At 42.2% G+C, this 26,615-nt stretch overlaps 1 long non-coding RNA gene across 1 annotated transcript; it reads right to left on the bottom strand.

Moving 5' to 3' along the window:
• Positions 1 to 5,938: 5,938 nt before the first annotated feature.
• LOC144388332 (uncharacterized) lies at positions 5,939 to 24,117 on the bottom strand. The gene is made up of 4 exons (XR_013452657.1): positions 24,013 to 24,117; positions 10,385 to 10,561; positions 8,148 to 8,226; positions 5,939 to 6,663 (listed from the first exon to the last, which is right to left on the bottom strand). It is a non-coding gene; the product is annotated as an uncharacterized LOC144388332 (long non-coding RNA).
• Between the last annotated feature and the right edge of the window lie 2,498 nt (positions 24,118 to 26,615).

Genomic DNA, 26,615 nt, shown 5'->3' with positions numbered 1-26,615 from the left:
ACATCCAGACGGGCAGAGTCTCCTGGAGATCCAAGAAGGTCAAAAGTTACTGTTCTGAAAACAATGTGTACAAAGGTTACAATATGCCAGAAAAACTCCTAAAGAAAACCTTTCATTAACAAAGCAAGAGTGTACTTTTTGGGTCTCGTTTGTCAGATGACCATCAAACATTGAGTTCAAGCCACAGGACACTAAAGACCGTGAAACGTGATGACATGAAGAAGTTTCTCATACGTGTTGGACCCATGCATCGCATACCAGGAAAAAGTGTCACGACGACGGGAAGCAGGACTCAGCCGCAGAGTTCCAAACAAAAAAAGGACTTTAAAAGTCAAAATGCAGAGTGGAAGAACCGCACAAGACACAAGAACAAGGTTCAGGGTAGGAAATACATTCAAGAACACATACAAAGGACAAGAGACACACATTGGTTCAATACACTGGGAAGGTGATTGGAAACAGGTGGAAACAATCATGAACACGACAGACAATCACAGGGGATGACAGGACAAGGCAGGAAGTGAATCTAACCCAGGGACACAAGAGGCATGAAACTACAAAATAAGACGTAAACCTTTGGGTTTACGTCTTATTTTGTGACACATAGATCGGTTTGAATACATCAAAGTACTTGAAGAGGTCAGGTTATCTATGCTGAAGAGGAAATGCCATTAAAATGTGTTTTTGCTAAAAGACAGAAAGCCCAAAACCACTAGTGAGCGAGGAGCATCTTTGTTCCATAGCAACAAGACTAACGTTACAGAGTGGCCCAATTCCCGGACCTTAATCCAAAAGAAAACCTGTGGGGGCCCGGGGCATCAAACATGTTTGAGACAAAACCAAAAAATGTATAGGAATTGTGGAATTTAGTTTAATTACCTTGGCTGAAATACCATTTTTCAGTATTTACAGTAAATGTTTGCGTTTGTATTGACAAAGGTAGGGGCGCATACTTTTTATTTTCTTCTTTCTCCAATAACTCATTTCTATCATGTTTTTAATTGGGAATAGGATGTGCAGGATGTATTGTAATAAAAGCTATTGGAAGGATTTGGAGCTTTAATCACTTTTTTAAACACACTGCTATTATTTTCAACAGAAACGTATGTCATGTCATTTTGTCTTTGATTTTGTTGATTCAGAAATAAAAAGGTCATTCATGCCGGGAGAGGAATCCTTCCTCTGTTTTTTTTTAGGGTATTTTCCTGGTATTAGGGGGGATCGGAATGGAAGGCTGGAGGACACCGGGTTGTTGTATGTATAGATTATAAAGCCTTTTTGCAACTCGTGGGATTGGATTCTATAAATGAAACGGATTGAACTCAGCCTTTACCTAAACCTGCTCGTCTCTGAGTCTTGTATCTGGGTTCAAACCCTAAGCCCTTTGATATGTGTTTACTTTGGCACAGAGAATGTTTCTACGTTGTGTGGGAAGTTTGCAATATTGTGTTCATGCACACTGAATTGTTGGCCACACATTCATTTGTAATGCAGCCATAGTAATCCCTCAGCCCTGACTGCAGTGTGGAGTTGTCCGTGACAGCAGAGCCGAAGCCGTGATCATCTCTCATCACTCCCCTCATGTGAATAGACTGGGGGAGATGAAATTGATGGGGGAGGTTTAATGTATTCCTGGAGAGTTCTCATCAGCGTGATCCCAGTATGGGGAATGAAACCCAATGAGTTGTTTATTAAATCTCAGGACTTCCTGACACGCACCGTCGACACACATTCACAGTACAGAGGGCTGCAAATCACGATGGACGTGGGAGGGGAATTAAAACATCACAAAGCCAATACCCATGGAAACGCATTTAAGACTGGCTTCATGATCAGTGTGTCAATCTTTTTCGACTCCCTTGGCTTTGTTCTTCACTGTGAAGCTCGGGCCTGGATTGTGTTTTTATGAAGACGTGAGTGAAAAACTGTCTTCTCCCGATATTACCTGTATTCCTGTTGATGCACACTTCTTCTATGATGCATCATGATGACCAGCAGCAATGTGGGTATTGCATACAACTTCTGAGTGTCACCTGTCTGAGTGTGTGTGCCCTCGTAGTAAGATAACACAATCAGGAGCTTATTTGAAAAAATCAAATGCACTCCTATGTGATTTAAGCACACACAACACGTGAGAACAAACTGCCCTTAACTGTAACTCTCTGTTTGGGTCCCCCTCACCTGAATCCCCCCTGGGTCTTATGTTCTTACATGTACTGCTTCTCATCAGAATTAGAAATCAGCCTTATTCGCTGTGTATTCTATGCATAAAGGAATTTGACTGCTCTGTTACAAAAACAGTACTTACAATGACGAGAAATAAATAATAAAAACATTTAACCACTATAAAAAAGTCCAAAAGATCGGCTGCCATTGGATTTATTTATGGCCAAGTGTTTATTTAGTAGTTGGGCAAACAGAGCAGCCGAGAGGGACGGCGGGAGGGGGGGTCATGGATCACCACAACTTGGTTGATTGAAAGGTAGTTCGTAAGCCAAAAAAGTGTGGGCAGCTCCTGAGGAAGAACTTCCTTATCTGGCGCTGCTGGGCCTTTTTCCTCAATGTTGGAGGCCCACAAACAATAAGTGCAAGGGACACCGAGCGGGGTGAGCAAATGTGTTTGTGCCCGAGGGGGCTTCAATCGGCAGCAGGGCAACACACTCTGTGGCAGGGCTGCTGGGCGAGACGCTCAACCGGCCGGCCCGGGAGGAGCGCAGGGCAGCGGCCCGAAGACTGGGTGGGATGGTTGTGTTTTAGGTGAGATTCTAGTCTTAGTCTTCAATGCACACTAATCTAAACAGCTGTACTGCAAGTGAGCCAAAGTTTTCAAGTCAACATACCGGCTCGTTCACATCTATTAAAGCCCAAATGTTCCCAGGCCGGGACTGAAGATTTGGACTTATTCCTAATTGGCTTGGCTCTAGATACGACACGAAAAAGAACACTTCATAACGCGGTGGGTTCACGCATCCCCTTTGCCCGGTCGGTGTTCACTCTTTGTGTAGGTGTGTGGAGACGCTGCCTAAAGCCTAGTTTATGCTTCTGCGTTTTCAGAGCGACGCAGACACAAGAGCCCCTTTTCACGCATGCTTGGGTGCGTCGAAAGCAACGCAAGCCTCCCGCAGCACCAGGCTGTGATTGGTCTGCTAACTACACCCTTTACGGAGTCTCACATTTCCGTTTTCACAGCACAATACGGCCGTTATTAAAACGAAGAATGTTTACGAGAGAACGGATCAGATTGAAGAGCTTTTGTGGGAAGAAATGCGTAAATATGAGCGCTTGTACAAGCCGTTATTGGCGATAAGGACGCCGGACGGCCTCTGGTTCATGGAGGGAGATCTCCACAAACGTCGGTTTGTAACAGCAGTAATGCAGTTAACAAGACTAAGACACATTTTTATTTACTCGCCTCTTTTGGACCATTCATTTTTCAATCTGTTGTCTTGTATATATTTCGTACTTTTTCCCATATCTGTTATTGTTGACAAATATATTTGTGTGTGTGTACTTTTTAATGCAGTCATATGCGGTAGTCCAGTGCGCTTGCTGTTGGTTGTACGGTAGTTGATGTTATGCTTGTGATCCATTAAATCACCTAAGAAGCTTCTATTTATTTACAAATTTTGAATCCATCTCACTTGGTTGTTTTTTAGCTCTATACATTTACTTAACTTGCACTACAATGATGGTAATAATTTAATGAAAAGCTTCAAGTGAACATGGGTGTGTTTTTAAGGGTGTAGTATAGTTCTGACGTTAAAACAAATCGGATTTAAAATTTTCTGGTTTGTATTTTTCTTTTTTAGAAATTATTTTGTTCAAGGAGCAACCTGTACTTTCTTTGCAAACTATTTTTTCAATGTGAATTTGCAGTTTTGTTTTAGAATAAAGGGTTGGAAATTAAAGATTAATGCTTTTTTTTTATCAGATTCATCGAGAAATAACCGACCGATTAATTGATTATCAAAATAATCGTTAGTTGCAGCCCTAGTTAGCAGACCAATCACAGCCTTGTGGGCTGCAGGAGGCTTGCGTAGCTTTTGATGCTAGTCTAGAAAAATGGGTCAACGCGCGCAAGCACGCAACTACGCTCAATCCACACGAAACATCAACAGAGAAAGATTACTTTTTCAACTGTATTTGGATACACATTTACTTTAATCACAAGCTAATACTAGGTTTACGGTTGTGTGTGTTTGGCAGTGAATGAGTTTCCGCTTCCTGTGAATAAGAGGTGGCTCGCTCGCTGATCCACAAAACCGACACACACTAAAAAGCGCTGTCCACAGGCCTGGAAACATATTGATACAACATCAAACGCCCACAAACACTGTTTTAGTGATGTGTGATGTGATCCAACATCTTCTGCCGGGCCGAGAGATAGCTGCTAGATAGCATTAGCAACTTCATCTGTAACCCCCCTATCAATTATTTGTTTTATGTATTATGTGTATATAATATTTTATATTTTCCTCACTTCCGTTACTTTCACAAGCTGTCCTATGCAGACAGCTCCTAATTGATATAGAAATATGGCCCTACGAACGACTAGGATTCTTAATTTTTTGGGCCAGACCGTGTCTGGATGGTTAGAAATGGAGCGCCCTACTCAGATTGTAAAGTGTCAACGTTACCAGCCCCAAATCTCACCCAAAGCAGAGCCACGTTCATCCCTTCAACGGTTTCGCTGTGACGTGATATGACAGCTCCAGCCCTGCTGTGTCAGCTGAGAATTATATCTTAAGCATAGTCATGAGGGTCCTGGAATCTGAATTCAGACAGAGAGGCGATTAATTAGGCCCCGGAGCCTGTGCTCCCCTCGGACCTCTAGGGGAAGACTCTCTCATCCCCCAAAACAGACTCTTCATCCTGGGTTGGAGACTTGAGGTAATCCCCTGACAGAATTAAGTTTGGCCTCGAGGTGCCTGTCCTACATTTCAACTTCTATTTCTTTGACTTCGGTAAGGTATTGTGCATATTAACGCGCTCTGCCAAGACGCCAACATGGAGCAGTCCTAATGAGGAAATAAAAAGTTGTCACTGGGTACATCTCAAAGAAAAGCTTTTTATTGAGTCATCAGTTGAAGACTATTGCCTTCAGCTACTTCAGGGTAATTTTAGTTCCAGATTGCAGTGTATTATTTTTGTTAAACGCTTGTTATTTGCATTAAAACTGCAACACAAATAAAACCCGATTGATTGACTGACAGACTGCACCTACCCCCATTGTGGATAAATTGACTTCCTCACTCATTTGAAAGTGGTAAAACGGTTTTGACCGGATAACGGACAAGTATATGTAACAAATTAGAATCCTGTTTAACGGATCATGTCGTTGTACGGGGTTTTTCTTCAGAGTCAGTGTTTGCTCATAATAGATTTTGAAATCATAGTTTGAAATCATTTAGAAATATGAACACTACATTGTGGGTCAAAGACGGGGACACTGAATTAAAGCACCGTTTTCTTTGGTAATAGTTGTTGTGTAACATAGTTAGAATAGATGGCTGAAACCCTTCTAAATTGTGGTGGTACACAAACGGAGCGTAAAGAGGAAGGATTGTGGGTAATCCTCAGTGCAGTGTAGTGTTTTTATGTCCGTGGAAAATGTTTACTCATTTCAATTATGGTGTAGCTAGCTTTATTGTTTTTGTTTAAAGTTGCCATGTTTTTATTAAGTTAGTGATGTTTTATTGTCTGCAACAACAATGTCCGTTTTTTTAGCTAGCCAACAATGATTTTATGTCGTCCTTCTAGGTCCACAATTTCCTTTGTGTCCATTATATTTTACAGGTATGTTATGTCAAGTTGATTAACCTGTATATGTTTCATTGTATGCTTGTGTAGTCAAGTTGTTCTTATAAAACTATACGATCACTGTCTAAGTATTTTGTGTCAGTGTAATGGAGGATTAAAAAAAAGGTCCACAATTTCATTTTGTGTCCGTTATATTTTACAGAAGTTAACCGCTCCAGCACGACAAACATGGAAAGCAGAAGACATCTCACAGGGGTTACAGTTGAATGAAGAAATGTTCATTAAGTTGCTGACTCGTACTACAGTGGGACCGTTGAACATCCCCCCCCCCCATTACACTCAAAAAAATAATAGTTGGCTTTACTTAAAAAAATCATGGAAAGGATTTCTACATGATTGAATTGGATTCTCTTTATGCTAAACAGTTACGTTGTCACGGGGAACTCTAGGTGAGGACTCGGACGCAGAGTTAAGGTTCAGTAGAAGTTTTTATTGTCTAACAAAAAACGCAGGGACGACCCTGGAAACGAGAGAGAAATGGAAAATGCTCCAGCAAAACTGAGCGAGCGGATTAGGAAACGAAAGAAAAAGCCAAACTCTCGCTCATCGAGGAAATAACAAAAAGTCAATCTATTGAAGGCACTAAACAAACGTGAGGAGCTGTGGAACTATAAAAGGCTCACGATCATCTACGGAGATCTCAAGGTGGCTTAGCAAGAGCATAAACCCTTCCTGGGGCGAACCTGGTCCTGTCCTGCAGGACAAAAGGACAGGACACACTGGCACAGGACAAGGGGAGACGCAGACTATAAGGACACATGAGGGGAGTGTGGGAACAGGTGGACACGATCAGGAATCAGGGAAGACAATCAGACTGGTGACACACGAGGAAGAGCCAGGAACCTGAAACGAGAGGAGGGTCAAAATAAAACAGGAAGTCGCAAAACAACCATTGAGACAGGACAGAAGCCCAACTTGACCTACGGGTGTGACGTTACTCTAACACTGTTTTTGGGTTGGGTTAGTAGTAGTGTTGAATCGATGTGGATCGTTTAATCAGTTTCAACTACATTTAGTGAAAGACTTGGGACGGGAAAAGGCGAAACGAGCGAAGCGAATAAATCGCTTTTTAAAAATTCGCTGGACGCTGTCTATCGAAAGCCAATCAGCGTCGAGATGCCCCGCTCGTCATCACCGCCGTCCTGCTGCCACCGCGTGAAGACACGTTATGAAACGGCCGCTCACCGGAGACACACACAGACTGAACGCCTGTAAGTTAGTTTGTGTGTAACCGAGAGACGCACCGATCCGACACAACAGGTCATCAGACCGGCTGCTGGTCCGCCTGAAGCCGCAGTCACCCAGACGCACTTCCTGGGGGAGTCGTGACATTCAAGCTGTGTGCGGATGATGATGTCATGAACCCGAACACAACAACGTTTGCGGTTCCGACGTTTGTGTAATTCACACACCAAATAAAGAGGAGAAATTATTTATTGCCACGGTGGAAACGATGACTGTCTTTACGTAGACACGTGCCGGAGATAAGCCACGCCCCCTTCAGGCGTGAATGGAGGGAAATAACCCGCTTTACTCACGCGAGTAATGTGCTATAAGAAAGCCATTCAATGAATGTAAATCCTTTCCATGATTGTATTAAGTGCAAACAGAGTTTTTTTTGAGCGGACACATTTGCATTGCATTACATTTTTACCCCATCCCACACAGTGGGAGCAGTGTGCCAGGGGGTTAGGGGCCAGGTGTCTTGCTCAAGTACACGTCGATATGGGAAATGGAGCAGCCAGGGTTCGAACGCTAACCCTGGATGCACCGGCCGTAGCATCCGCGCCCACCACCCCTTTTATTTACGTTTATTTACAACACCTAAATATAATTGAAGAAGAACAACACAAAACTCCAGTAAAACAACGGTGAAACACTAGTAGGACACTTTTAAGACACTGGTAAAACATCGCCATCTCCGTGACTTTGTGCTGCAGCTCCCCTGCTGCATCACTTCCCCCCCATCACAGGCTCTCAGTCCCGCCACTGATTTATTGATTGACATAATATCTAGAAAGCGGCATTTCCCAGCTTTCAGAATCTGATAGTCCGATAGTTAAGGAGTCACGGCCATTTGAATCCTCCATGTGACTTTCCGTCCCCGGCGAAAGTCTTCGGATTAAGAGGGTTAAAAGACAGACAGTCCGTCTGTCCAATCAGAAGGGTCCGTCCTCTGCTATAAGGCCCTAACCTTTCCGTAGGAAGTTTATGCCGTTGTGTTTTGCACTTCAGGGCCACTGTAGTTACAACATGAAAGGACTAACAGCTGATCATGGTATTGAACAATGTTTCATTTGCAGGATGGTTGTAGATATTTCGCTTACCTTTCCGTTCATGTGACGAACACTGATGGTAACGCACTCGTCTCTCATCGGGACGTGTTCTCTTGATGATTACCGGGATCTTGAGCAAAAACGCAAATCTATCACTTAATATCGACGTGACTGAATGTTTTCAGAGTGAAGTTGTTGAATATTTTGTAAAACGAACGCAATGTGGTCATGTTCACCTTGCAAACTTAAAACTATAACGTAGATATAACACTTTGCAATCAAGTAAATTGGACAGCCAGCCCATATCATTTTTTGGAATGTAGCCTGTTGTGTAAAAACAATATCTTTCAAAACTGGCAGGACCAAAAACAACATATGTGAAGTAGAGCTACATTAATCCTAATCACATGTTCAATCACAGCTGCCCATTTCTGCTCCTGCTCTGTGAAACCGCCTCCGGGTCGGCCAGCTCACAGCTCACAGTTGCTCCGAACATGTTTGGAGACCTGTGGGGAATGTCGGGAGGTGTAAAGGTTGCCTACAGCTGCGGTTGCGTGTCTCAAAGTGCCCCACGAACCATCTAGGTGTTCGTTTTCAGTGCGTAGGGAGTAATGGAAAGGTCAGTTTAGGATTAGAAAGACTCAAAGGATGTGTCTTTGAAGGTCAACCGTGGTATTACAGTAGCTCAACAGTCCAATGTGAAGAAAGAGCTCACAGGAGCAACATGTGGACATGATTTGCTGTGCCAGTCTAATATTAGAGCTGCATGGGTAGCTGCCCACGTGTTACTAGTAAGCATCTTCTTGATGTAGATAGTATTTTAAGTTTAATAACGTCATTTTTCAACATAACAAAAAGTCCATAAACATTAACACAACAGTTAGACTTGAAACAAAAAAAACAGTCCATGAATACACTATGACTCATCTCTGCCTCGACATAAGCCTCTTACTCCAAGATGGCTTAAATTTCACTTTGGGATCTGGCAAACTCTTTTGGTGTCACAGGGATTCCTGTGGTCGTCCAATCAGAGCCCAGTGGTTTGGATCACATCTGTAAGGTAAAGTAAATATTGGAGGGAATAAAGTCAGTCAGACAGTCTGAATGGTAAACGTAACATACAAGCAGAGTGACGCCTCTATCGGCACTCTGACTGGCCTTTAGTCTCAGGTCTCTGGACAAAACCAGGTCCCTGCAGGACTCCACCCGCTGCTGAATAGACTTTGAGACATACACATTCATACATGACTCCTCACCTGTTTACCTATTATGACTTTGTCATTAAATCCCAATGTATTTTCATAGTATTGTAACTTTTTCTGAAAACATTATGACTATTTATTATCAACACATATGAAAATGATCCTTTGAATGATGAAACATTTTATAATGTTTGAGAATGACTCAGGAGGGCAAATGTTAAATTGCAGAACTCAATCTACAAGAGAAAAAGCCGTATTCTAAAAGGAGTGAAAGCCTTAATTCATTATATTTATACATTATGAATTGAATTATCTTGACCCATGAATGTCCTTCATATTGGTTCTTTTTTTATTAAACCAAGTCACTGATATCACACAGTGGACTGAGGGAAACTGCAGGTCAACTCTCGATGAACTCTTGATACAGAGCTTCACTGATAAGTAGGATGCAGCACATGTCAGCTTGAAAGATGGGAGAAAAAGGCAAATTGAAGGTGAATAGGAGATGAGCAGCGGTCCTGAGGACAAAAAGGCGTGTGTGAAGAGAACGGAGAGACACGGGGACTGAAAGAGACAAAACAAAGCAGAAAGAGAAGATATCATTACTATCATACCTCATCTCGACAAATCCCTTTAGTGCACCTTTGAGCCTTATGAGGAAGCCTGTATGTTTGCTTTTTCTGATCATTCTAAACTACTTCCAACCCCAAATCTAATATGAAAGGCTCAAAGACTTGCATTATTTAAGTAAGGAAGTAAAGAGTCGCTTTCACTCCCCCGACTGCAGTGAATGTAAGACAGACCGTGTTTGGACACAATGCTTGGAGTGCAGGGAGCTCTACACCCCTCAAATGTTCACACAATTTGGAAAGTGTAGGAATAACTGAGTGAATGCAGTGGGACGTTCTCTTGGCTGCGGGTGTTCCCGCTATAGTCAGATAATAGAAAACATCTGGGATTTTCAAACACCTGCAGTGTTCCAGCATTTGTGTCTGCCAGTCAGACCTTTTACAACCAGGAATTTACATTTGTACAGATCTGTGGGAAGTGTGGGAATCAACGACAGAATTTTCCATTTGTCATTACCTTTAATTATCCATGTCTGTGCTACGGCTTGGCTGTGGCTGGAGGAGGGCAGCAGTGGTCGGGTGATTCGGCGGCTGGACGTTGGTCTCTGTCTGATGACCCATCGTCCCTGCCAATGAATCAAGGACAACTGCTTGGACAGAGCTCCTCTGCGCTGGAGTCCCTTGGCATGTTAACCTGCAGATAACAAGTTCAACAGTGTCTTTAATACATGCTCTGGTGCAGTAAAACATGTAACAAGACATGCAAGACCTAACTAACAAGCAACCTTTCAGCTAAAAAGCCGCAGTTTGTTTCCCAATGAAGTTAGAATCAATGTTGATGTTGTAAAGAAACTTGCGTTGCTATTCTGCTATTGTCGCTATTCTCTGAGTATTTTTTTTTACAGCCAATCCACACTCTCAAGCGTTATTTTACACTCTACTGGTTTTAGCATCTGATGGTGGTGGAATGGGGAGGATATACCAAGAAAAACAGTCCAGTGCACATAGGGCTGTCAATATATTAAAAAAAGGAACTAATTAATCTCGATTTATGGCAATTAATGAATGTTGTTGTTACAATGTTGTTTTTATTGAATGTTTGTTTTTCCTCTTAAGACTAAATCTGACAAGTAATCACTTTACAAAACATGTATTTTCGACACTGTTGTTTAATGTTAAATTGTATTTTAAACACAAAACTATACATATTTGATCATCTTGGAGGCAGAATTCCAGCAGGTGCAACATGTTGAACTAGCAACTCTTCCAGCTAGCGTAGCCTGGAAGCTAGCATATCATAGCGGTGCTTTAGGTGGTCCGTTTGCCACCCACCCCTTTCTGTTTGAGACATGGAGGAATTCCTCCTGTTACATGTGGCGCCTTTTTTGTTTTACTTCTAATGCAAAAAGCTCCATCTTGAGTCAGTCTTGCTTTTCTCTGATGTAACTGACTGCAGCCAGCGGTCGTTTCGTTTCCAGAAGTAAACCGCAAGTAAACAAAGGTATACATTAACTACCTCAAAATATTTTGTTGCATTAATCGCATAGATTAATGGGTTTATGTTGACAGCAATAGTAAAGGGACTAATAAGATCTCTTAGTGGATGTCTGCTCACCATCACCACCATCGTCACACTCGACCCTGACTGCCAACATCACTGACAACACGATCCTGTAGATCAGGGCTGGGCAATTCATTTTTCCCGGGGGGCGCATGAGCAACCCGAGCACTGCTGGAGGGCCACATCGAAAATATTTCAATTCAATATTATTTTTGATATACCGTAAGATAAATAATAATTATTATTTCATTTAACCTAACTTAACTTTGTACAAAAGCCGATTGCTTTTGATGGTTTTATTTAAACTCTTAATCCTTAAATATTTATATTAGGCTATGTGAAATTGAAATAAGAAAACAAAAACAATTATTGAATCACCGCAATTTATTTTTAACTTGTCACTTTAACTTCTACAGTTCCACAAACAAGGAAAAACAACAAACAACTTAACACGTTTATAGAAATACTGCAATACAACAAACAATAACTTGTTATGTTTTCCACCTCATTTTACCTCTTCAGTGCGAATAATCCAGTTTGCTCTGGGCTTGAACAAGGGCATTGAAATCTGGCTGAATGTCTGAGGTGGCGAAGGACAGCTGAGAGGTGCTCATCAGTGAAAGAGGATCTGTGTTTGGATTTGTTGAACTTCATCACTGAAAATGTCTGTTCACATACATAGGTGGATCCACCTGCCAGAAGTAGGTCAGACTGCAGGTCAATGAGCTCCATCTGAACATCGCTTGGTGCATTGTCCACACTGCAGTTGAAGGGAGAAGAAACCATGTGCATTTCCCTCTCAAGAGTTTTGAAATTGCCTCAAAAACTCTCCATGGAGTGCTTCAAACTTGCTTGAATACTTGTAGAGGTGATCGGCTGATCACCGGTCTAACCCGGTGTCACGTACATTGCAGCTCTCATCCAAAGCCAGAGAAGAACATTCAAAGTCGGCCGCTCTGTTCTTCAGCTGAAGCTCCAAGTTTCCAGCGATGGCCAAAGGAGAACGGGCTCTTCTCTGATTGGTTCTGGTCGTCTCGTAGGCACGTCACTCACTTCAACCAAACTCCGGTAAGTAGCTACATATATGTATGGTGGAGCAGCAAGCTTAAAGCTAGCTAGTAGCTAGCTATGTTACCTACTGGCAGATAACAGCGACTATGTCCCGAGAACTGACTTTTCATGGAATAAATAAAGTGACCATGGGTCAAATGCCCTAATCACCACTATTAGTCAATCAAAACCGGTTTAATGGGTACCGTTACTTCGGTTCGTCACTAAATAGGAGTTTTCACCATACATATATGTAGCTACTTACCGGAGTTTGGTTGAAGTGAGTGACATGCCTACGAGACTCTGTCAAAGCCTCAACGACCAGGACCAATCAGAGAAGAGCCCGTCCTTTGGTTCCTCGCTTGTGTGAGTTGAGTCATTAAACTGATGCCATATCAAATGCGCCCTTCTTCTCCGGGCATATCAGCGCAACAGAGAAGCACTCCTTAATAAACTCTCCGTCAGAAAACGCCTTACTTTTTCTGGCGATTTTGTGAGAAATGACAAAACTTGTCCTGACGGCTGCATCTCTGGGGGTGTGAAGTTTGGTAAAAAGTCCTTGTTGGGTTTGCAGTTTTACCATCAACGCATCAGCCTCCCTTGCGTGTTCCTCATCAGACAGATTCCGGAGCTTCAAACGATCCCACTTCTGACACCAAATTGTGGTGGAAGATTTTGCACAGACAATCGTTAAGTAAGAAACAAAGGCTCTGAGTCAAGTATGTCTTTTCTCCGTTTATTTCCTTGCAAGGGAAAAAGGGTCACAACAGCTACGTGGTCAGTAGACTGTCAAGAACCTCCTTTTCTTCCCAACACATCGAGGCAGTTCTTATACCTAAATTTAGATATCGGTGGCGTCAACAGAAACCGTTAACCATCTTGTTGAGTCTCTACAGCCAGGGTACTGGGAACACCTTGCGCATGTGAGACACATCAGTTCTTTGACCGTGTCCCTGCTCTCCCAACATGCTTAAACAAAGGTGGTCATAGACATAACAAACACTTTGTTCAATCTCTACAGCTATGACGCTGGAAACATCTAATCCAAGAGGGAGACATCAGTTCGTATGTCAGGGCCTTTGTGACCTAAGCACTTGCAACTAATAAACTGGTTGTACAAATGAAGCATTTAAAAGGGTCACATATCATTTTCCCATTACAGTATTTATCCTCGTGCTTCGTCGTGTAGTGGCGATTCAAATTATACTCTTTAAACACAGCAACCTGTGTACCACAAATTAAGCACACGGCTTTACCTTCAATTTCTGTAAAGAAATACTTGTCCAAGTCCATGTCTTGCTGAAAACACGGCATTCGTCATCAACTTTTTTTTAGCGTGAGCGGACATCTCGGGGTAACCGGGCATCACTTGTCGCTGTGCAACTTCACTCACAGGTTACGCACGGACATACGTCCATAAATAACACTTTTCAAAATAAAAGCAGCACAGTTGTATTGCACACTTGACATAGATATTTTTTTAATTTATTTTGTAATTTATGATTGGCCTCACGCGGGCCGGACAGGGACGCACAAAGGGCCGGATGTGGCCCGCGGCCGTAAGATGGCGAGGAGAACACGTCCTCTTCTCACTCAGAAGGCAGCGCAGCTACTGATTCAGGCTCTTGTCGTCTCCCTCCTGGGCTACTGCAACTCCCTCCTGGCAGGTCTCCTGCTACCACCATTCCACCTCTGCAGCTCATCCAGAATGCAGCAGCTCCACTGGTCTTTAACCTTCCTAAGTTCTCCTCCACTCCTCCGCTCTCTTCACTGGTACCGGTGGCTCATCCAGTTGTAAACATGGTGCTCACGTACCAGGCTGTGAATGGATGGGGTCCAGCTTACATCCAGGACCTGGTCCAACCCGACATCCCGACCCGCACTCTCCGCTCTGCATGTGATAAACTGCTTGTTCCTCCTCACTGAGAACAAAACACTCGACTAGATCTCCACTCTTTGCTGTTCTGCTCCTAAATGGTGGAAGGAGCTCTGAAGACATCAGGACCACAGAGAGCCTTCACATCTTCAGACTAAAAACACACCTCTTCAGACTCAAATTGTACTTGTAACGGCAATTATCTATAGCAAATTGTAAATCAGCTTATTTGATGAAATTGCACTTTCTTGTTTCTTGTTCTTCTGAGTTTTATCCTTATGGTTAAAATGTTCTTATTGTAAGTCGCTTTGGATAAAAGCGTCAGCTAAATGACGTGTAATGTAATAGTAGTGTTAGAAGGAATAGGTGTCAGCTGGGTCATTACAGGAGGCAGGCCAAAGGACCAGATAGAATCATGATCCATGATCAAAATGTTTGTAACATCTTGGTAATTTCTTTTGTGAAATACCATCACTTTCAAATCCCATCAGTAAAGAATCTACTGAAGTATTTAATTCAAAGAGCACATTACTGGTTCAGGGGCATAATTATATGATGTAATACCTTTAATCCATCACCCAGCAAAAAAGGAATGGCCTTCGCTAAACACTGGTGAATAACCTTCTCAGTGGTTTATGTGACATTCTGTTGTGACCTTTACTAAGCTATTTCACAGTAACTAAATAGACTCTCACAATGGAAGCACAGCACAAATTGCATGGTTATAAAGTGAATCCCCTTGTAAACAGGCAGTGATATCAAATCCCTTCAAACAGCTAAAACTACACCCTCCATATTATGAAAAGGAAATTGAATTGAAGCTAAATTGTGATTTAGGTTAGGGTTAATAAGTATAAAATATGTTTGCCGAGACAGTCAGGGTTACCGCAGGTCCTTAAAAAGTCTTAAATTAAAATTCGGGTAATTAAGGTCTTAAATTGTCTTAAATTTCACGTAAAGTTTTTCTTTTTTTGCCGGTGCGCTTAATGACGACGAGAAAGCACAGTGGCGCATTGTAAAACATCTAATAGTTGATTCATTTAGTATTGTGCGAAATGAGTCTCCGCAATTTAATAGCTGTTTACGGTACGTCGGCTACAGACATTGACGTCAGGCAGCGTGTCGCCATTACGCAGTTGTCGATGTGAGGTTGAAAATGCAAAGATGGGGAAGAGGATGCATGTAGGAGGTGGTTGGCGATGTGAGGCAATGTGTAAACTATGCATAAAGACCTTTTCATTAGGGACCATGGGGCTCAAAGCCGAGTCGCACATGAAAGGAGGAAAGGACCAGCGATACGTTGCAGCAGCTAGCCATAGCAGGGCCAGGTTAAACGACCTAACGACGTTACAAGTTCAGACGCTGTTGAACATATGTGATAGGAGTCCAAAGCCATGTGAAATAGCTAACGTAATGCCACGTGTGCCTGCGTGCACCTGGATGCTGATGTAAATAAGCGCGAAATAAAATCGGTCAGTGCGAGTTCTCAGACCAAAGAGATGATGGCGATCTGTCCTTTTTCTCCCGTGAATAATATTACTGGGACGTATTAACTGACCACGTTGGCGACTGTACGAACGATAGACTGCTGCAGGAATGTCTAACGCTACAGACGCTCAGTCGGCTGTAACAAGTTTCATTTCAACACCAGACACCCAAAAGGCAGAGGTACTGTGGGTTCTCCATACTGTGATGAGGCACACTTCATTTAAATCTAATGATGACATACGTGGCGTCTTTGCTGCCATGTTTCCCGATTCGCAATGCATTGTGTTGTTAAGTGTAATCCAAACTTATGTATGTTATGTTGGCTCTGTTCTGCATCGCAAAGGAATCACTTTGATTGTTTACATATATATTGGCCTAACAGCGTTGGAAGGGTTATTGTCAGTTATTATACTGTCTCCTAATTTGAAAAAAAGTTTTGATTTCCATTGTAGGAGGCAATAAAAGTCACGGTTCGGGTTCATGTCTGGTTTTATTTTGTAGTTTCCTTCCTCTGTTCTCCCTGGTCACGTCACTTCCTGCCTTGTCCTGTCGTCCGCTGTGATTGTCTGTCATGTCATGATTGTTCCCAGCTGTGTCCAATCACCTGCACCTCCCTTGTGTATTTAAGCCACGTGTGTCTGTTGTCTCTTGTCGCGTCATTGTTCATTGAAGTCCAAGTCCCTGTCCACGTCCACGATCTTGTTCTCGTTCCTGGTTCCTGTCTTCGTTTTTGCCTTTTGCTTTTGAAAACCTTTTTGACAATTAAAGTCCCTTTTCTTTTTGAAAACTCTGCGTCTGAGTCCTACTTTCCCCGCCATGCAGCTCCCCGACAAATAAATTGCGTATTCCAAAGAAATTGTGATATTTTTGGGTCTTGAATTATATTTGTTGAGGTCTTAGTTCAACACAGCAATGATGACAAGCTTTAATGCCAAAGACTTTCAAACTCTAGTGGAAACGGTGACAAATTTAAAACCATCCACCTGCTGTCTTGATGCTCTACCCACCAACTTCTAAAAGATTGTTTTTGACTGCCTAGCAACAGACGTATTGCAAATAGTTAATAACTCTATTCAGACAGGCCATTTCCCAAAAGCTTTCAAAACTGCAGTTATTAAACCTCTCCTAAAAAAGCGGAGCCTAGATGCCTCTATTATCAACAACTACAGACTAATTTCAAATCTATCATAAGTAAAATAATTGAGAAAGTTGTCCTACAACAACTTAATCACTTCCTGGCTTCAACTGGCTGCCACGACAACTTCCAGTCAGGATTTCGACCTCTTCATAGCATTGAGACGGCCCTTATTAAAGTTGTAAATGACATCCGTCTTAACACAGACTCTGGCAAAACTTCAATATTAATGCTATTAGACCTCAGTGCTGCATTTGATACTGTCGACCACTCAATACTTTTGGACAGGTTGGAAAACTAGGTGGGGCTCTCAGGCACAGTCTTAAGCTGGTTCAGGTCATATCTACAAGACAGGAACCATTTTGTTTCCATTGGTGACTTCGTATCAGAAACAACCGACGTAACGTGTGGAGTCCCCCAAGGTTCGATCTTAGGGCCGACTTTATTCAACATCTACATGCTCCCACTAGGACAAATCATGCAAAAAAATAAAATTGGCCACCATTGCTACGCTGATGACACCCAAATCTATGTAGCGCTATCACCAAACGACTATCGCCCCATAGATCTTCTGTGCCAGTGCATTGAGCAAATCAAAGACTGGATGTGTCAAAATTTTCTACAACTAAATGAAGACAAAACTGAGATCATTGTATTTGGTGCTAAAAAAGAAAGGTTTAAAGTAACCCAACACCTTCACTCTCTGTCCCTGAAAACATCAAATAAAGCCAGAAATCTGGGGGTTATTATGTATTCAGATTTACACTTGGAGAGTCACATCAAATCAGTAACAAAATCGGCCTACTACCACCTCAAAAATGTTGCACGACTTAGAGGGCTCATGTCAGCTCAAGACTTAGAAACACTTGTACATGCCTTTATAACTAGTAGGCTGGACTATTGTAATGGTCTCCTTGCAGGTCTTCCAAAAAAAACTGTCAGGCAGCTCCAGCTTGTTCAGAACGCTGCTGCTAGAGTTCTAACAAAGACCAAAAAATGTGAGCACATTACACCAATTCTTAAATCCTTACATTGGCTCCCAGTATGTCAGAGAATTAATTTCAAAATCCTACTGCTCACATATAAATCACTACATGGTTTAGGGCCAAAGTATATCACTGATATGCTTCCACTACATAAGCCTTCAAGATCACTAAGATCTTCTGACACCAATCTGTTAGTGATTCCCAGAGTAAATACAAATCATAGGAAAGCATCATTTAGTTACTACGCTGGAATAAACAGCTGGAATAAACTTCCTGAAGATTTAAGACTTGCCCCAACTCTGACCACGTTTAAAACAAGACTGAAAACTTGTATGTTCAGCTTCGCCTTCTGCTAAATTTGACCTACATTGCACTTTTAACCTCTGCCTTTAATTAAACAATTTAAATAAGATTTTAATTTATAAATTTTATTTGCTGTTTTTAATTGTCTTTTAATTCCTGCATTTTATTTCACTTTATTGTATGAAATGTTATGATGTGAAGCACTTTGAGTCTGCCTTGTGTATGAAAAGCGCTATACAAATAAACTTGCCTTGCCTTAAAAAGGTCTTTAAAAGCATTAAATTTTACTTTTGAAATGGTGCAAGAACCCTGACTGTACGGATAAAGGTTGAGACAACACATTCTGCAATATCTTGTAAGGTTGTTCAAAGTTTTTGATCAATTGGTTGTAGATCCATTACAATGTGATGATGAATGGTGAATAGACTGTACCTGCATAGCGCTTTTCTAGTCCTTCGACCATGGGTGAAGGCGCTTTACCTTCACCCATCACTAATTTACACACTGATGACAGGAGCGACCATACACAGAAAACCAACAACTATGAAAAACACGATCAATTTCCTTTTCCTTTATAGTAAATATGGCGCGAGGTTCATTTGTATGGACAGACAGCGAAGTGGAGCTGCTGCTTCGAGTCGCCTTAGATTATAAAGCAAATAAAGCACTCGATAATGTGGATTGGGAATCATGCCAAACTAAATATAGGGATATGTTGGCATTGTTCTTAGAACAGTACCCGTCGGAGACCTCCGAGGAGTATCCTCATGTCAAGCAGGAAATAACTCGGGCGCACCTGACAACGAAAATGAAGGCAGTCAGAGGAAAGTACCGGAATGCAGTCGACACTGGACGTAGGAGCGGCCATGGTAGAGTGGTACTTCTCTACTACGAACTATGTGAGCAAGTTTGGGGTGGTTCCCCTGCCACTACAACCATCCAGTCTGGCATCGAAACTAACGAACTGGACTCTTGCGTCGCACCTTCCCCCACCTCATCTACCACGTCCTCGTCTGAAGTCGCGGAGCTAGAGTCTGAGGTAGAGGTTGATGGCAGTGTGGCCCCCACCCCCACAGTGAAGGAGAGGAGAGCCCTGCTTCAGGTATGTAGGCTATTTATTGTCATATTATTGTCATCTATTTATTTTTGGTTGTATTTAAAGGAACTTGTGTGTGTGTATGTTATTCATTTTAAGACTTCCATATATATTTATATGAAATACTTTTCTATATTCCTATACAAAGTCTGTTGTGAATCGTGATTTTTAGTCTTAAGGACTTTGGACATAGATTTATTATGGTGAGGGCCATCATTTATTGTGGTGATATCAAATGAGATAGTATTTGGATAGGTTGACTTCTGCAAATTAGTTACAAACTATTATAGTTACAATGAATACATTTAGTTTGGTCTACTTTGTAAAGGCTAAACTGGATGGACACCGGCATGAACGGCTGAAGAGAAAGCTGCCAGCTGAGACCCAGTGGCTGAATGCCATTGAAGAGGACATAGGTGTCAAGAAGAAACTGATTGAAAGGATCGAGACCTCAGAAAAGCAAGCATCTGATAATTTCAGCAAAATAACAGATACACTTGATAGGCTTACAACATCAATTAAAAGGAGTTTAATCTCCTGCGACAAGTCGTGCACACACCGCCACCACCGCCACATTACAACATGCCATTTGACGTGCCATTTGAAGTCCTTATGGACAGATATATGCACACACGCCACCAGTTCAGCACTCAGTCCCACCCAACTCATCAGCTGACAATAGAACACAGAATGCAGGGCCACTCAGCACCATCAACACATCAGATTTGACACACACACCTGTCGAGGGCATGGGGCAGTTTTCATTTACTTAAGCCCTTTTCAAGGAAGCTTAGTGGATTTACCTCTGATGGTTGATATCTTGAAATACAATTTGTATGTTATATACCATACTGGCAAGTATCAATTACTTGTATTGGGTTTTTTTTGGGGGGGTAGTATTCGTTGAGGGTGTTTAGTGTGAAATGTTACCCCTAGCAGTTCCAATATTTTTGTTAACAAAGTTTACAAATGGATACTATGTACAAACTATGTGCACCACTTGTGTCAATTTACTTATTCCTATTGAAGTCTTAAGTTTACTTGAAGTAGCTTTTATTTATTATTTGAAAATTTGCACTACAGAGGCAGCTTATTTGCACTACTACCTCTGATTTTCTGGCTAAATGACAACCAAGCATTTTGTTTTTGTGTCTTGTCAAGTGTCCGATCTCTTCAGAAGTCAAATGTCTGATGTGTCTGTGATTAATCAATATGGGTCAAACCAAACCAGATCAACTTATTTCAGAAAGCTTTCACACAGGACCATTAAGAATTTCTCATTCTTTATGTGGATAATGGTATTCTACCAAACATGCAAACATTAACACTTGGCAATGTCAATAGATTCCATTCAAGCGGCTTGTTAACTATGTACAATGTAAATGTAAAAAAAGAAAACCCCTGTAAACATATTTGCTTAAACGTCTTGTACATTTAAATGCTGTGATGAACATAGCCAAAACATTTTGAACAATGAGATCTTAAAGGGTTGTATTTGTAGCAGACAGTTTTGTCTGACGCTAAGTATGACTGAGTATGACACACTGGATGACACGCTGGAAAGAGGTTTGTTCCTTTTAAGGAGCCAAGAATTGGGTTAGGATTCTCCTGACCCTCTTCCCTTCTGCTGTCATGGAGTCACCTCTGACAGCTGGTTGTGTGTCTGGCTGGTTGTCCCCATCATACTGAATTGCCTCAACTATAACTGTGGTCGTCTACTCTGTCCTTAGAAGCCTCACAGTAATTGTGCAGCACAAAACATGCAAAAATTAGGGCAGATCATTTAGATTAATGTCCATAGCCCTTCTCAGTGCTCCGAACTGGGCTTTTAGCCTCCCAAACGCACACTCTATCACCATCCGTGCTCGGCACAAAGATAGTCCAAAGTACTGCTCCTGGGCAGTGCTTCCCCATTTACATACTCTTTCATCACATCACATTTTCTATTGAGGTAATCAGTGGAATTGGCAGATGGTTGCTTAAATTTTACATGCGTCCCATCCACAGCACCCAGGCACTGAGGGAGGCCATGAGCTTCAAATCCCTGCACAAGGGACTGGACAGCAGCTTCTGTTTTGGGCAGTTATATATATTTAGGACCCAAGTCAACTGTTAGGGCTCTACACACCTGTCTGATTATTATTGAACCGGCAGGGTAGACAGACCGAATGCGTTTGCCGTTTTACGTAGTCTACCCAGACAAATAGTATAGGTTGAGGGCAACTATTTTAACAACACTGACTGGCGACCGCATGACAGTAGTCTGACCTTCTATAGAGGGGCGCAGTAACTCCGAAAGAGACAGAAGTGATGAGCGCAACATTCTAAACTTTTCATGCCATTCTTCCAGGAGGACGAGTTCTTTTTCGAAGTTTTCCCACCAGACAGCGGTTCGCCCTGGTCGGATCCAAAACCGTCGGCGGCGACGTTGGCAGGCAATGTACCTATGTCTTGGGAGTATAGAAAGCTGAAGAAGGACTGCTGACCTGCGTGCAGTTCTTCGTCTTTGCTCCTCGATGTAAAAAATCAGTTGTGTTTGTAAATACAAAAAGGCCAAAAGGGTTTGCATTAACGCACAAATGAGCACTACCATCCATGATCAGTAGCCTAAGCAAACTAACTGTAAACATAGGACGCTCACATGACGTGAAGCATTTTTAGTCACATACTGTGACGTTTGACAACCTAAAACTATGTTTGACCTAGTTCACTCACAAGCACAAAAACTGAGTTTTTAGAAATCTCCAATTTGGGCCGAGTTTTTAGAAATGATCATTTTCCGTGATAAAACCTCTGTTTTTGTGTGAATGAAAGGCCAAAACGCATGAAAATATATGTATAACATTCACTCACAGTAGTCTAGGGCTGCAACAACGAATCGATGAAATCGCTAAAATTCGATGATTAAAAGCGTTGGCAACGAATTCCATTATTGCGTCGCGCGATCATTACGTCACTCAATGAGATGCGGAGATGCGCGCAGAGCAAAAATAAAAAATAAAAGTGCCGAGCTGACGTAGAGGAAAGAGCAGCCAGCGGCGGCGGCAGTTGTTGTGAGTCACATGACGCAGGCAGAGACGTCTGTTCGCATTGTGGGGGAACATGGGACGGAGCACCACGTTCAACCAACGAGCCTCCTGTTTACTCGACATTCAGCTGATCAAGCTAGTGTTAGCTCGCTAGTAAAGCAGCTAGCAAAGCAGTAAAGCAGTGGTTCTCATACTTTTTCTGTAGGGCCCCACTTTGGAGCAAGAAAAATGCCCAGGCCCTACCGCCCTAACAAAATGGTCCATGCTGAATTTTTGTGTGCTTTTAATAATGATAGAATAAAGCCAATTTTAAGTCACTTTCATGTAAACCAGATTGCTCCATCAGACAAAGACATAAAAAGTTTCCCAAAAAAAGAACTAATATTTGTAAAAAATAGCTTATTGTCCTTGAGCAAGATACTAAAGACCCGGTGCGTCACAGCAGCAAACTGCTCCTTAATTACTAAGGATGGGTAAAATGCAGAGATTTATTTCCCCGTGTGGGATTAATACCTGTAATGCCGCCGCGCCCCACCAGAAGGTCACGCCCCACCGTTTGAGAACCACTGGCGTAAAGTGTCTTGCTTAACAACACGCGGGTTATCAGGGTCTGGGATTGAAACGTCAATCCTCTTGACGTCAATCCTCGAGGACGACCGTACTCTCCACTCATGTTACATGTATAATTATAGTCTGGTAAAGAAATCAAATATATTATTAACAGATGATGTGTCTATAAAGTTGAACACCCCTCATTTGTATGTAAATTGCTTTACTACATTTTTATGCACTGTAAAAAATAATCTGTTTAAAAATATTGGCAGCTGTGGTTGCCAGAACTTTACTGTTAAATGGACAACGTCCACGTATTTCACAGTTCAAAACGTATTTATTAAATATATACCGCAAAATACCGTACTGAGAAATGAGAGCGACAACGTAGAAAACATTACGGTATGGTGTTTTTTGCCACTGTATATTTCACAGTTCAAGGTTTTTCATTTACTCCAAATGAAAAGGTGTATTGTAAAGCTTTATAAATTACATCAAAATATGATACAATTACAAACAGCTGTTATACTGTCACTGTAATTACAGTCCTTGTCAGAGATAAACACAGTAATCTTAGTAAGTAGTAAGATTTACACTTTATTACAAAGTAATTGCAGGCAGCTGTAGTTGCCAGAATTTCATTGCAAAGAATACAGTATACAATTGTTTGGAATGGATTTTAACTTCTGCTTTCAGTCAACCACAAAATAAATATTAAATAAAGTGTATAGCAAATCAAGATAGTCATCCTGCAAAAACAACATGTGTCCATAAAGGATAATCCCTATGTATCCATGAGTATACATGATTGCCATGAGTTGATCAAGAGTAATGAATCACTGAGTCCAGATTTTACTGAAGAGGTCACACAAACCGGTGTAGATAATGTTCAGGATCAAAAACGGGTTGTTTCAGTAGTTCTGCTAGGACACTAATGCAACTGCTCACTGAAACGTTACATTCCCATAAGCTGCTTTTGAAAACCTAAGATTTAGAGAGTTAGTGCGGAATGTTCAAGAAGTCCTTTACTCCCCTTTCCATGTGTATTAACTTATGAAGGCATGCTTACCTCAAGAAGAAATGCCGTGTTCCTTGGATTACACAGCTAAAAAGGTTTGCCACTGAAGAGATGCGCAATGCTGTCAGCCGACGCAGAAAACGGTTCAAAGGTTCGTCACTGACTGACGGCTGGCAGTCAGTCAACTTCAAGGCCGCTTACCGTTCACACAGGATGGATCGCAGGGGGCTGACTTGGGCGAGCGACCAAACCATTCAAAGTTGCATGAGTCACCAATTAACCTAATCGTCAGAGAATGTTTTTGGACTGCGGGAAGAAGTACTCGGGAAGAACCGACGCAGAGAGAAAACGCAAACTCCACACAGAAAGACCACTGAGTGGAATCAAACCCAGGATGTTTGTGCTATGAAGCAACAGTGCTAACCACCACTCCATTGTGTCCCGCCGCTATAGGACGACTTTGGATAATACAAGTTTTCTTCATATCATGATGTATTGCTGTTTTTAGTGAAAGGTTCTTTACAAATTACAGTGAGAAACTGTTTTCTTTACAATGCATGACTGTAAACAATACAGTTCCGGCTGTTAAGTGTATGACATGTTTTATCTCCATTGGCACCACGATGGTCCGTATATTTAACACATAAGTACATACATACTGTGATGTCACGAGAGGCTGGGTCTTGGAAGGGAGATACGTTCACCGGAGATGGCTGTAACTACTATGGCTCCAGCATTCCCCTCACACCGGAAACCCATCAGGGTATGACGACCTGGAGGTCTTCATAGGGGGGAAGACACACCGTTGAGGGAGGGGAGATGAGCTGCAGATTGGGCCCGCTGCCGAAGAGTGGACCAAGACAGAAGGATTCCCGGAGGCAGAAGAGACCGAGAGGACGATGTACTCTCTTTAAAGAAGTGGATTTCCGTTTCCCCAAAGACAAGACATTAGTTAAGTTAACCGGCGAAGATCGACCGAAGCCTGAGTTACCCCGTTTTGACTGTTTAATCTGAAGGACGTAAATTAAAACCTTTGTTTGCATTTTTGAACCCGGTGTCCTCGCGCTATTTGAACTACCCCAGAGAGAGCGGCGGCGCCTCTCGTGACATCACAATATATAAGTAATTCAAGTACAAATCACAATATTGGATGATTTCCATATTACGGTGCATTTCTGTTTTTTGATGTGCGATTATTGCACCAACATTTATTGTGATATACCACTGATAACAATGACAATAGCTTAGTAATAAAAGTACGCTATTTCAAAGAACAGAGAATGTGAATGTTTAGAATGTGAAATGTGAAATTCTAATGTTTACAACATTAGAATGTGAAAAAATATATCCTGTATAAATAAAACAGAAATAATGCAAGGGACACTGAGTGTGCGAAGCATCGGGCTTGGTGCGATGCGGTCGGGTTCCAGAAAATGTGCCCAGCGGAAATGCGCGCCGCGGCAGCCGAGGATGTTCAATGCGGGGAGGTTTAATGAGGTTTAATGGGGGTTTTGACCGCCGGCAGGGTGACGAGACGGAGTGGCCCGGTGCCGCTAACAATCGGCCGGGCTGGGAGGAACGCAGGACGGCGGTCCGGGGACGGCCTTCCTCCCTTCCAAAGAGGAGAACGAGCAGTCCGGGGGAACTGACAGTAGTTCAGGTTGAAAGACGGGCGGATTTTAGCTTAGTTAGCTTAGTTGGGTTCACTGCTTCTCTTCACCTGTCTGTGTCCACTCTGTGTCTGTGTGCGCAACTTAAATGTTGGTGACTTTCATTTATACGTAAAATGAATATTGCAGCACCAAAAACTATTGCACGTGATTTCAGAGAGTCTGTCATTTTATCGCATTTTGCGACAGGCCTAGTTGTCAGTGAATTTAACTGATTTAGCAGTCTGTTACTGTCGGGATTTGACAGTTTATCCTAAATTTGTACATTATCTCGTCACTATATGGTGTAGCTGGCTGGTTGCGCGACTATTGGCTGAGGTTAGAACTTGACCTTGAGTGGTTAGGGTCACGGTAGCCCGTAACTAGAAAAAATCAGGTTACAGGTACTTCAGTGACTATGTACAATCCGGACAATCAGTGACTCTGGACAATCCAAGAGCTTGAATTCCATCCAGGGCCATTCTTTAAAAAGTTGTGGGATTACGTATCAACATTTTGGTCTGTTTAGAGCCACTTCTTGTTTGCTTTTCTTTCATTTTTGTCCTGAGACGAGACAAGTTTTTGTAACGATTTGCTTAACGTAACATCAATAGCATTGGCGGTTTGATCCCAGGCCCTGCATGGCCCGTGTGCTAACCCAACATTGGTCCCCAAGCTGTTACTGCAGTATGTGGATGATGTGAATGCTGGTTACTTATAGGCAGGTGGTGTATGTTAGCTCTTGTCATAAGGGTGTGAATGGGTGAATGATGACATGAAGTGTTATAGCCCTTTGAGTGGTCGGAAGACTAGAATTGGGAATCTGATGACTCGTCTGCTGTGTAAGAGTTAACCTTAAGAGGGACATTTTCAATCATTTTTGTAAAAGGACGTCTTGGCAGATCTTTGCTGACCTTTAAAATGGAATTAAGATTTGTTAATGCTTCAGTGCCCACTGTAGAGAAGGAGCGTGTATCTCTGCAAACTCTGGAATGTGACCAGCCA

The sequence above is a fragment of the Gasterosteus aculeatus genome, chromosome 15 (genome assembly GCF_964276395.1).
Source record: "Gasterosteus aculeatus chromosome 15, fGasAcu3.hap1.1, whole genome shotgun sequence".
Lineage (NCBI taxonomy): Eukaryota > Metazoa > Chordata > Actinopteri > Perciformes > Gasterosteidae > Gasterosteus > Gasterosteus aculeatus.
Note: the sequence above shows the minus strand (reverse complement) of the source record. Positions and strands in the feature narration are given on the sequence as shown.